Consider the following 11,279-nt stretch of genomic DNA (forward strand, 5'->3'; position numbering starts at 1 on the left):
ATTTTTTTTTTTCAGAATAACTTGGAAACTTTTGAAGTACACTTTCGTTTTTAAAAGCAGCCGCCATTATTTTTTGGTTTCCTGCTTTGTTTGTTTGTTTTGCAGTTATTGCTTGCCTTTCAAGCACTGGGCAGACAAAATCCTATCTGTCTGATCACTGGTGATCCAGGGCTGAGGCCTCTAGGTGGGAAAGAAACCTATTAAAATGCAAATCCCCCTAGAGTGATAGCCCCTAACAGCCCCGTTATCAGCAGTTGTCACCAAAGAGGGGACCAGGAGGGTGGGTGCCCTGTGAACATCTGCAGGAGGTAAGATAAAGGAAGAGGTGGGTGGGAGCCAGAGGCAAGGCTTGTCTACCCCATTCTTTTAGCAAAAATTGGTCATAATGCCGAGAACTAGAAGAAGATGAGCCGTGAATTTCCAAGCTGTGATGAAGGAATAGACAGATATGGTGAATGTTTTTAAATAAGTCTGCTTGCAGGGAAAAGTCAGGAAATAAAGAAATCACAAGGAAGTTTTCACTCCACATAAGAAACCCAAACCAGAAGTTTTAAAAACCACCCACATAGAAACACAGTACTTCATTTTCTTTCCTCCATTTCTTTTGGATTGGTTTCTTGAAGACCCCCATAGTTTTGTGCTTTGTGACGGTGAAGTATTTTTGGAAGAGAAGGGTTTCGTTCATGACACCTCTGAGCACATATTTGACCCTTCCAGAGTCTGCTGCTTTGGGAGGTAATAAATGTAATGTGCTTTTGATTTTAATTCATATTTTTATATATTTGTTTTAATTTGTATTTGTAAATGTCTGGCTTTGATTTTAGTAGCAAACAATGTGTTTGAAATGCTATTCTAGAAGTTGGCCATCCCCCTGCCTTGGGATGTTTCACCAGTGATAGAAGATCCAGGACATAGGATTCACTAACCAAAGATGGTCAGGCTATAAATTAGAATTGGAGATCCTGGCTTTTTGGAGTTTAGATTTAGAGAAAAAAAATAATGATCATATAATAAAGGTGAATGACAAACTCGACAGCATGCTATCATTCTGAACTTGTGTGCTTTCATAAAGAATTACTGAAAATGGCTACTATATAAATATTCTCACTCTTCTACTGACCAGCTCACTGGCTTTGGGTTTACCTGTGAGAATAGGTAGGTGGCACCTCTTTCCTGAATGGTAGGCAATGAAAAAGGAAAAAAAAATGGGGCTTTAATCATCAACATGTACATAGCCTGTAGGAAGTGATCCAGATACCACATCATCCTTGCATTTAAGTTGCTTATCAACCCATAGTCAAAAAATATATTGCATGAAAATCAAATACAGTACAGTAATAACTTATCTCTCCTGTTGACAGATGATGATAAAGCCATTGATAGAGGTGGCTTTCAGAAATGCCATAGGGGTTCATGCGTGTGTGTGTGTGTGTGTGTAGTTTATTGAGGTATATCACATAGCTAGAAAATTCTAGAAACCTTAAGTTTGTGGCTCAATGGAACTTTCAGAGACATGCATTTATGCAACCACCATTCACAGAAATATGGACGATAGCCACAAATTAGATAATTAAATTTTTTCCTACATCTGCTCTCCACTATAACTAAGTACGGTACTGACTTCAATCACTGTCTGCTAATTCGTCTTAATGTCATATAAATGGGACTGTTTCCTATGTTGTCTTTTGAATCTGGACTCGTTTTTCCCACTTTTCCTGTGGCAGTTATCTGTAATCAATGTGTGAGAACTCCATTTATTTCACATATATTCTTTTTTAATATTTATTTTTTATGTATACAATATTCTCTGTGTGTGTGTGTGTGTGTGTGTGTGTGTGTCTGCAGGCCAGAAGAGGGCACCAGACCTCATTACAGATGGTTGTGAGCCACCATGTGGTTGCTGGGAATTGAACTCAGGACATTTGGAAGAGAAGGCAATGCTCTTAACCACTGAGCCATCTCTCTAGCCCCTTCACATATATTCTTCGCCAACTGGGAAAGCTGTGATTTCTACAAGGTGCCCACGCATGTGTGTGTCAACCCCCGTGTGTGGTGCCTGTGTATGTATATCGTTATTGTTTGTTTGCTGGTTGGTCTTGTTTTGTCTTTTTGAGACAGTTTCTTCCTGGACTGGAACACATCAAGTAGTCCAGATCATTGGATCTGCCTGTTTTTGCCTTATCAGCAGTGCGGCCGACTACAGGGGCATGGCATCAGACCTGCTTTTTTAAACACATGATTCTGGGGATCAAACTCAAGCCTTCACATTAGGCACTAAGTTTGTGGACTGAGCTGTCTACCCGTCGCTTCAGCTGTTCTGTTGTATTTTAAAAAAATTGGATTTCCTGTGCTCTCCACCTCCTTCCCCCATTAAATTTTTTGCCCATTGGTCATTCGATTAAGCAATTTTTTTTCTTATGGATTTGCTTCCTTCTAGATAAAGTTGAGAGTATCTTTAGTTAATCTATGATTTGCCTTTTCAATTTCTTAATGGCATCTTGATAAAAGGAAACTCCGCGTTATTGAATTCTAATTTATCAAATTTTTTCTTTGAGGTTACTCTTTCCTGTGAACTTAAGAAATCTTTGCCAATCAAAGTGGTCCAGATGATATTTCAATTCTTTGATATGTTGACAGAGGATTAGAGGCCTGTCAAAATTTTACAACTCTGTGTAATTTCCAGGCAAAAGATTTTCCTAAAGCGGTACAGCTCTGGTCACTGCTGTTTCTACCATCATCCTCTGCACAGGAGAGTTTGACTCATCCAGACAGGGCCCAGCCTTTAGAGCTCATGACTATTCAGTGCCTCAGAAGTCCACAATTCATCTCCAGTCCACAGCCCAGGGCTCAGACTCCCGGATGAACACAGACTGTAACATCTATGGGACCTGAATAGAAGCTTCTAGCTCTTTTGTTTTTGTTCAGTAGATTACGTTTGCCTCAATATTAAACTTGACTCCAAGATTAAATATCAAGACTGTGCTCTTGTGTCCCATTGTTCAGAGTTCCTAAATATTTGATAAATTTCAATGACCAGCAGGATTCTCCCTTTTTATTCCTTTCACTAGGGGAAAAATAGCCCAGTAATAAACTGAAAACAGTCTTATTTTTAAGTTACATGGAACACAAAAGGAAAAATTTCCCCTAATCTATAGAAAAGGAATAAAAATAAAATGCTTATTATTAAGTTGAGGAGAGGAGGGAGGGGAAACGAAGGTCAGGATATAAAATAAGTAAATTTAATTAATGAAAGAAAGATGTTTGAGTCACTATATTGCAGACTTACACATTCTGACTTGTAGCTTACCATTCTTTGTACATGAAAGAATCACAGCTCCATTTGTATGACTTTGGTAACTGGACTGCAACAAAGTACCTGAAACTAAGTGGTTTACATGACAGAAATTTGTTGTCTTACATTTCTGGAGGCTTCACATCTTTTGCAGATTTGATGGCCCTTGAGACTTTTCTCTCTGGAAAAAAAAAAAAAAAAAAAAAAAAAAAGAAAGAAAGAAAAAAAAACCCAACTACCATGCCTCTGGCTTCATATAGACCTTCCTTTGAACTCATGAAAAAATAGCCACTACTTATATATAAAATTCCCATTCACTACAAGACACCATCATATTGAATGAGGACCCTGTGATGGATAGTACGAAATTGTCTATGTGACAGAGATTAGAATCGCCTGAAAGGTGAGTCTCTGGACACATCTATGGTGGTGACTACCTGCCCACTCTGAATGACACCATTTACTAGGCAGGAGTTCACAGGTTGCACAAGAAAGGAGAAAACAAGCTGAGCGCTAGCACACAAACTTATACGGCTTCCTGTAGTTTTGTCCTGATTATAGATATGATGTAGGTAACACCATAAAACTCTTGTCCTGATGAACTAGGGAACCTGAAACTGTAAGCCAAGAGAATCCTTTTTCCCTTAAGTTGGTTTGGTTAGAATATTTTATCATAGCAACAAGAAAAGGAATACTGACCCAGAACCAAGCTAACATCCTTATTTTAAAGTTGTCATATTTTATAAGGCCTTTCCTTTTGCTGTGCCGTATTTTGAGGTACAGGGGTGGGCATAGAAGTTAGCATACAAATTGCTTTTGGTGGGGTCTGAGCACAGTTCATTCAGTTCAAGAGGATGACTTATGGGCATCCACCGAGCATGCTGAGAGAAGGGAGCCCACATCAGAGAGTAAAGCATGCTTTCTGCAGGAGTGCAATTGTCACAGAACCCAAGGGCTCAAACAGTGGAGTGCGTGCAGAAATCATGATGAAGGCTTCCCCAGATAGATACATGAGCTGAGAAGATTGAATAGACAATGCTGATGAGAGCAGCTTGGGGGAACGTCACACACTGAGCGCAGAAAGACTATGAAGGGAGATTGTCTCATTGAGGATATTGGAAGCCTGGTTTTTAAAGCAGTGACGATTATGGGTTTTCTGGTGAATGGAAGATATTATCTCAGAGAAGAACATTAAGTGCAAAGGCCAAGGCTGTCAGCCAGACTTAAAGGGGAATGCAGGACTATATTTATTTGGTTTTTTTTAGGTCGGTGACCTTAGAACTCACTTGATATAAAAAGTCCTCTTGTACACATAAAAATTATATTTTAAGATTTTTTCATTTTTAATTTTGTGTGTGTGTGAGAGAGACAGAGAGAGAGACAGAGAGACAGAGAGAGACAGAGAGAGAAGCAGAGAGAGAGACAGAGAAATAAAGGTACTTTTGGAGTCTAGAAGAAAGTATTGAAGCCCTTAGAACTAGTATTACAGGTCCTGTGAGTCTTCCTGATCTGAAAGGGGTGCTGGGAACCAAACTTAGATTCTTTGAAGAGTACAAAGTGCCCTTAAATGCTGAGCCATCTCTCTAGCCTCAAGAAATCATTTTTGATCCTTGCAACCACATTCTCATGAGGTATAAACTGTTGTTTCTCAGAGGAACACGGGTATCTAACCTCTCTACAGACATTCTGTAAGTCTCTACCTATGGCTGTATATGCCTACAATATCTCCACATTTTTGAACTCTGGCATTTTGTAGGAGGCATTAAGTCCTGTATACAAACCGCACCCGTAGTATCATCTAATAGTTCATGTCCAGGAAAGTAGAGGATACAAAGGTAGAATCATGGCCAAATACATGCTGGCATTGCTCCAGTCTCAGTTGTCACCTCTCTTCAAATGCCCAAGGGAGGTAGCAAAGATACATGACATCTGCATGGGAAGAAATCAAAATGAATGACCTAACGAGCTACAAGTCAAAAGCATATTCCACTGCCCTCCCCATCGAGCATAGGGTTTCAGTGATCATAAAAACCTGCGCAATATAAAGAGTAAAACAAAGCCCTGAGAAATTCCCTGCCATTGTTATCTTGTGATGGTATTATTTTTCAGTTCCTTCCTACAGGGGGGATTTGTCCAATTCTACATAACCAAGTCCATAAAATCTTTGGTCCTGGCAGCACGGATTTGTCACTTACATTGTCATGTACACCTTTGAATCACGAGGTTTTCATCCACCTCATTATTTTTAATAGCTGTGTGATACTCCTATGTGTGGATAAACCATCATTTTTTACACTCCTTTTTCTTTGAACCTTAAACTTCTTTCCAATGTTTTTACCATTGTGACCAGACTTAATGAATACCTTACCGGCCACTATCCACTTTCCCTATTATTTTCTTTAGGTAAACCTCTAGAAATCGGTAGGCATTTCTTGAAATGGCATTTGTGGGTAAGACATAAACCTGCGCTAAAATATGCCGGCCCCCTTTTGTATTTCAAAGCACTTTTCAGTAGAATATTTATAGCTGTTTAAGTGTTTTTCCATTTTATCTTCAATGACACCGCAGTGCAACCTTCAGACCTGCTAGATGGTTTGGAAGCAGGGAATGTCCATTGCTATTTCTACTTCCATGGGCAAGGGAGCAAGGCCATTTCTAAAGGATGCGAGTACTAGGCACTCCTGTGACACTTCAGTGAAATGCAAGCTGGGTATAAGATAGGGTTTTGTTTTGTTTTGTCATTAAATGAAAGTAGAAAATATAAGCAATACACTGAAGGGTGGGAACGCTGGAGAGAGAATAGACAAAATAATTGCCACAGGCCTGGTGATTAGGAAAACAGGAATTGGAGTGTTTTGATCCAGGATTTGCTCTTTTCACTAGTCAGGAACTTCGTTCACAATCTCCTTCCTTGACCTAAGCATCATCTAAGCAGTGTCTTAGATTTCACTCTTTGCTGAGAACAAGTTCTCTTGTCTCTGTCACTTCTTCTCCCTGTGACTCGAAAACCCTAATCTCTCATTACTGTCCTAAAAGACATACCTATGTAACTATGAAGTTTCTTTCCAGGTGTTCATCTTTCATGATTTGGGAGGCTATCCTCCCTGGATACCCAGGATCCTAGCACTGGATTCCCCTCTATTTGCATCAATTTCTGCTTCAAGCATTTTATCAATTTCATTGAATTTTACATGTTTCATTTTGGTTGTCTCTTGTTCTTCATCCAAGGATGGCATTATTGAGTGTAAATGACTATGTCTGTTATAGTCTTCCTTCTATCATTAGAGTCTAATTCAGTCTTAGTGAATTGCGGGCAGGGATGAATGTTTTTAATGAATGAATAAGTCAGGCTGCAAACTGAAGCTGGAGAGATACTTCTCCAAACAGGGGCTGTGAAGGAAGATGGTGAGCTTGGGTTTATGTTCTAGAGGGTCTAGGCAATGAAATGTTCTTTTACGAAACATTTATTTTATTTTTAATTGTATGTATGTGTATGTAGGCACACGCACGTTAGTGTAGGTACCTACAGAGGCCAGAAGAGGGCATCTGATGCCAGAGGATGGGAGCCAGTTCACATTGGTGCTGGGAAGCAAAGAGAGATGCTCTGTAAAAAGCACTAAACGTTCCTAGCTAATGCTTTGTCTCCCCAGCTCCTAGGCAATCAAATGCTCTAAAATTATCTGGCTTCAAAATTTCAATAGAAAGGTACCCACAAAGCTGTAGAAGAGATATTGGCGGCTGTACATGTCCCCAAAATCATGACTAGATGGTGTGATTAATAAGTTCTCTCTGTCATATCTCTGGAAGATGACTTTATGGACATGCAGTCGCTGAAAACAACTGATTCAGAGAGAAAGACAGGGAAACTAGAAATGAATGTAAAATAAGAACTGCAACGCGATTTTTTATTCTGCCATGATTAATTAGGAAGAATATTCTCCAAATGGTTTTGTAGAACATATTTTTAACAAAAAATTACTGTCCATGAACTATAACAGACTCTCAAGGAAAAAGATTATTTCACTGCTTCTAATCTCAAGTTTTTGAAATGTTATGTGACACGTATTTTTTTATCTAAAGAATACTTCTTAGGGATTGGATCTTAAATGTCCTCTAATGTTGCAGTGATTAAAAGCCTCATCCTAGCCTGCAGTGACAGCAGGGGATTGTGACATCTTTCCTGGGTGGGAATCAAGTGAAAACAAGTTAGGTCACTGGGGATGTGACTTCAAAAGGCATACTGGTATCCTGACTGCTTCTGCTTTCTTTTTTTTCCTTCTGTCAAGAGGTAAGTAGCCAGCAGGAGAACTGACCCTGCTCCTTGCTGTTGGCTGTATTGAATGAGCCTTCTGAGGCAGGGCTGGAGAGCTCAATCTGGCAGTGATGGTGAGGGAAAACTGGCAGTCTGACTTACCAGGCCCAGAACCAGGGCTTTGAGGTGGCCCACCCAATATCCACTGAATCTGTGAACTGTTGGAGCACGTGAAGAGAACAGACCTACAGATCCAAAACTACACTATCACCATGACATAGGACAACAGCAGGATATTCAAGAAGAGTTCCAGTGAGAGCCCATTATGGGTGGTGTAGCAGAAACCAGAGGTCTTGAGCCTGACCGTTCAGTACTGGCAGTGAACACTTGCAAGTAAGGATGAACATACACTAGAGGATAAACTGTTTCTCAGTGGACCACACTACAACTTTCAGGATAAGATTGTTACTCTTACTCCTTTTTGTTTGTTTTGGTTTGGGGGTTGTTTGTTTTTGTTTTTGTTTTTTCTTTGAAATTTGTTTTTGTTTTGTGGAGAGATTGCAAGGGCAGAGGGTGGGTGCCAGGGAGTGGGGAGATAAGTCAAAAGAGAATGCATGATGTGAAATCCACATACATGTTTAAAAAATGGGGAGGGTAAGTAGCCTCCTCTATCAAATTATCAAATGTCCTCCACCAGAGTGCCCAAGTGTCCTTCATTGTTACTAGCTCAATGCAGCAGGGGTCAGGCACCGTGGACTAAAACAGCTGATACTATAAGACCAAATGAATGGATCTGGCAAGCATGGTAGCTCATGCCTTTAATCAACACTGAGAATGATGAGGCAGGAGGATTACCTTAAGTTCAAGGCTATCTTGGGCTACATTAGAAGCTCCAGGTCCAAGCTGGCTACTGAATTAAGTCCTGTCTCTATAATGCCAAATCAATCAATTGATAATCTAATTTTTTCCCTCTTATAAACATACTTAGATGATACTCAGATATCATCCCAGTGATTAAAAGCTAATACAAAATCTACTCATAATTATATAAAAAGAGAAATATTGACTGGAGAATTGAGGGGAGAAAAATGAGTTCTGAGATTGTTCCAGAATGTGTTTGGCTTCCATTGCCATAATAGCTCTTATGGCTGTTAAGGTTTTGTGTGTCCTGCTTTTATTTAAGCTTTTTCTTTAAAATACTTAAACACTTCTAAGATTCATCAGTTGAGATAAATGTATGGAGAGAAAATATATAAGCCCAAGTTACCACTGATAAAATATATGTTTATTTTCATTCAGTACACATGAGGCTCAAATAGATTGAGTAGAAGTGTTAAAAACTACATTATTTTTAAAGTAATGTAGAAAACATTTGTGTTAGATAGGCTGTTTGTAAACATCTACAAGATTTCTGCTTATTTTAAGTGCATCAAATATGTTTCCCCAAAGAGAATAAATATTCCCAGTTTATTTCTACTTATCTTCCTAATTTGCTCATCTCTAAAATTCTATAAGTCAATGAATTTCAAATTGGCAGGATTTGAATTAATGTGATCTAGAGATCACAGATCAAAGCTTGGCATTTTAAATGAAAATACGTCTTCTATTGTGCCTCTGCCACACAGCTCTCTGGAGTGTATGAAGCATACTTCAGGTGAATAATCACCTCCCACAATTGCCTCTTCCAATCATTGTTTAACTTCTTTTTAAGAAAAAAATAATTCTGCTAGCATGAAGCTTTTCCATGTGTAAATACCGCCTCCCCCCAAAAGACAGACTATTTTAAGTAGGGATCATCATCACCCAACAACATGACCTATAGATAGGATGAAGAATAAATATGATGTGAAATATTAATGATCAAGATACCAAAACACACAGTGCTTACATCCACATCACAAGAACAAATCCCCATTCATTCCTAAGTTGGGAAAAATTATAGCATTTCCTCCTTTCAATTGTAGTAATAGATGACTGGGTTAATAGGTAAACATTCTTAGTTCACGCCATGTAATTGATCATGAAATATTCTCTATTTCAAGAGTATGATAAGCTAAGAAACAACTTAGCTATAATCCTTCCTTCAATCTCATTCGTATTGCCTTTTAAAAATCTCTCTCTCTCTCTCTCTCTCTCTCTCTCTCTCTCTCTCTCTCTCTCTCTCTCTCTCTCTCTCTCTCTCTCTCTCTGTGTGTGTGTGTGTGTGTGTGTGTGTGTGTGTGTGTAGCTGTCTGTGGAATCTGGAAGAGAGCATCAGATCCCCCTAGAATTGGAGTTACAGGTGACTGTATGTCAACAGACATGGGTGCTGAAAAAAAACCTCAAGTTCTCGCCAAGAGAAGCATATGCCCTTAACCAGGTTACCATCTGTGAAGCCCTCTTAGCCCTGGTTTTCAATGTTTCAGGAAGCAGCTGCTGTGTTTGGTACTTCCCATCATTTGACAAACCACCCCACAGGAGCAAGGGCAGAAAGACTTTTTTTTGGCTCACAGTTTGCTGTAGTTTCGTCAATGGTAGTTGGTTTTGTATGCCTGGGACATCTTAGCAGCAGGAACTTGGGAAGCTTTTCTTCAGTGCTGATGAGTGTGGGACAAGGACCTCCCATGCTGAGCTGTCTGTCACCTGCCTTTTTTTCCATTTTTGTCCCATCCATCCTCCCACAAGGTGGGTCCCCTACCACAGTCGTGCCAGGTTGGTCCCCTACCACAGTTATGCCTCTCTGAAAACGTCCTCATAAGCATACCTGAACAGGTTCCTCACCAGCTGCCTAGGACATCTGAAGCACAGTTGCGTGAACAAAGACAGATCATTACAAGACCTAACTTTGGCACCTTCCCTCATCTGGTTGACATGGCACAATCCAACTTGTTTTGTGCATATCAAACAGTCTTTACTTTGAATTTTAAAAGCTCCCATTTTAAAGATCCCAATCAGTGAGCACTTCCTCGTTTGATGGTTTGTCAACATTTTAAGTAAAAACATTTTGAAGAGTGTGAAGATCCCAAGGCATCCGCTACATGCATCATCTAATTTTAACCTCCAATTAGCATTATATTTGAAATGTGACACGGGGTAAATGAACAAGCACACATTATATGTTTGTGTTTATGACTATATAGCACATATTCTCCTCCTTCTTTAGGTGGAGATCTAGCGTAGTTGCGGCCAAAAAAATTGATTTGAGGAGACAAATTATTTCTTTGATATGAAGCAGAGGCCACCATTAGTGGAAGTCCATTAAAATACCCGCTGGCGGGTGTGACCACACACGCCGGAATGTAGATCTTTGACTCTGGAGGTATTCAAACCTGGTTCAAGCCGTCTGTCTTGGCCAAACTCTGGCTTTGTGCTCTGAGGAGCATCAGCATAGGAGGCACTATGGATTGCGATGTACAGGGGGAATGTGAAGACCTAGTCTGTAAGACTTGTAAAGAATAATCCAGAATAAGCACGTGAAGTAGTTCTATAGTGGCAGTTCTTGCATTGCTGTTGATACCGATACATCCCATAACAGGTCGGAGATAGACCACATGCATGATAGGTGTGTAGGGGTAGGCTGTACCGTCTAGGCGTTTATATTTTATATTAATGTGCATACGAGGGTGAAATTGTCTAAGGGTATATTTCTTAAAATCTGTCCCCATCACTAAGTGACACACGACAGTTCCTCTTGTCACAAGAACCCCAACGAGATGTCTGAAGTAGTTACATGAAACAGTAGCTAAGAGCTGGAGG

This window comes from Arvicola amphibius, chromosome 4, assembly GCF_903992535.2.
Source record: "Arvicola amphibius chromosome 4, mArvAmp1.2, whole genome shotgun sequence".
Classification (NCBI taxonomy): Eukaryota; Metazoa; Chordata; class Mammalia; order Rodentia; family Cricetidae; genus Arvicola; species Arvicola amphibius.